The sequence below is a fragment of the Odontesthes bonariensis genome, chromosome 15 (genome assembly GCF_027942865.1).
Source record: "Odontesthes bonariensis isolate fOdoBon6 chromosome 15, fOdoBon6.hap1, whole genome shotgun sequence".
Classification (NCBI taxonomy): domain Eukaryota; kingdom Metazoa; phylum Chordata; class Actinopteri; order Atheriniformes; family Atherinopsidae; genus Odontesthes; species Odontesthes bonariensis.
Genome location: NC_134520.1, coordinates 37,892,790 through 37,895,313, shown reverse-complemented (window position 1 = coordinate 37,895,313; position 2,524 = coordinate 37,892,790).

Here is a 2,524-nt window from a genome sequence, read left to right as displayed (position 1 = left end):
CCTCTGATTGGCTGAGAGCGCGTCATTCACACCTCGGTCAACTGTCTGATTGGTCGAATCTGTGATGACGTCATTAGGTTGTTTGAAAATGAAAAAAAAGAATCTTCCATTGACAAAAACTTCAGAATATACTCCAAATATCAACAAAAATATGTGTTTAAATATTCTAATTAACTCACAAGGAAAGAAACAGAAAGTAAAAAGTAGTTTGTAACAGATTTACTGATTAAAATACAACCTTTTCGAAATATTTAATTCAGATACATTATTATATAAACATACATTTTAATACCCAGTAGTATGATGACACTTTTATCTTATTTTATCTTATTCGATTTTGTTGTATTTTATTGCTTTCACTGTTCTTTTATCGGTTTTATTTGTTTTTACTTCTTCTTCTCTTTATTTATTGACTGCTGTAACGCACTTTGGTACATTGTAATTGTAGTGGCTATTTGTCCTCTTGTGTCGATAATCAAAACAAAAAAAATGTCAAAACCATAATAAAGTAAATTAAATCAAACCCCACTGAGACACCTGGGGAGTGAATTTACGCAGGTAAATTGAGTCCATTGTCCAAGCAAAAAAATTACGTTTCTTTCGGTTTATTTCTCCAAACACAAGCAAACAAACAAAGAACAATGGCCTTTGCCGCCCTGGTAAAAACCTATTTGCCCTCCCAGGTGCCTGCTCACCTAAATAAACTCTCCCAGTGCGCCCCAGCTAACCCGTACTTTCAAAATAAAAGCAGAATTAAATACCCAAATTAACTCAAACAATACTAACAAGAACTGCAAGCAGTGATAACGGCCCTCGCAGCCAAGCGCAGCTCCGGCCTTGCGACCGCCTGAGCGCCGGCACCGCCGCCCCGACGTGGTCATCGACGCCGTCACGCGTCTCCCGCGCCCGTCCACCGGGCGGAGCGTGCGACGAATCTCCCAAATCGCCTTCCGTCCACGACAGTACGACACCAGTGGCACGTGTTCAAAGTTGGAGCGATATGCCACCTACCAGACAGGAGTTACCGTCACTTCCTGTTTTGTGGGGGCGGGGTTTAGCGACGTCAGAAATGTACCACGCCAACGTGTCAAGCGCCGCTCCGTAATGATGCACAAAAAATATGGTGCAGATCGGATGATGTCTCAAGGAGATATAGCTGTTTATATTATCTAGGGGGCGCACTGGAGTCACACTCCAATATAATCCTATTGGGCTCTTTAGAGGTTAACAAAAGTCATTCATATCTAGTTTGGTGCAAATCGGATGATGCATGTGAGATTTAGAGCCGAACGTATGCAAACGGCGAGGGATTGGAATGTGCCATTCTCGCCACGCCCACACTATTTTGTAGGTCCTGACAAGACGCACAGGTGTGCTGAGTTTCATGATTGTCGATGAAAGCATGGCTTGGGGCTGATGTTTTTAGATGTTCTAGGGGGCGCTGTGGAGGCATTAGGCCACGCCCATCAAATATTGGACTGCACACCTGTTGGGGGGCGGATTAGGATCGATCCCAGTGAGTTTGGTGCATCTGGGCTCAAAACTGTAGAATTTAGAGCCAAACGTATGGTAACGGCGTGATGTCTGACTTCACCAAGCAGCCATAGCCACGCCTTCAACTGAAAACTTTTGGTGCTTTAAAGCAAGTTAGACCAACTTGTTATCTGTATTCTGACACAAGATCATGTTGATTAGGTGAAGGGGGCCAGAGATGGAGCTTTCCAAGGAAAAAAAGTGACTTCCTGTTCTGAGGGGGCGGGGCTTAGATGACGTCAGCATATGACCACATAGGACCGTTGGGCATCCAACATGGATGACTCATACCAAGTTTGGTACAGATTTAACTTTTTACGTGAAAGATATAGCGTTTCGTTTACACTGGCGAGTACGCCAAGTTCGCCGCTTTGCCAAGCCCCCTAAACATGCTCAAAAACTCAAGATTTCTGATAACTTTTGTTCCCCCATCCCTTAACTGCATACTGACCAAAGATGAAGTCCGTAGCTCAAAATCCCTGGGGCGTGAAAATTTTTCTACGAGGTGTGTAAATCTGAAAAATGGCCAAATTTTGCCCTTTGACCCAAAATGGCCGCCAACTTGTACGTTTTAGAGCATACCTCCAAGAGACTTTTGTTCTTGATTTGAGGCGATCTACATACGTACCGAGTTTCAGATCTCTACGACGTACGGTTCGGTCTATCTCACGTTAGGTGGCGCTGTAGAGCAGTTTGGCCACGCCCACTTTCGACTCCATTAAAATCATGGGATTTTCAGCGCTTAGCTGCTCGGGCCTAAAAAGGTGTATTCCCCAAACTAAACCACCAAAAGATAACTAAATAATAAGTGAGCCAAACATACAAAATAACAAATAGCTCCTACAGTAATGATTGTTTGTAAAGGGCTGTAGAAATAAAGTACATTTACATTTACATTAGAATTTAATATTTTTCAGTTAATAATCTACTTTGATGACTTTAGTTGGTACAGTGGAGAATGAGTCAGTTTGTTGCTCTTTGGCTGTCCCTA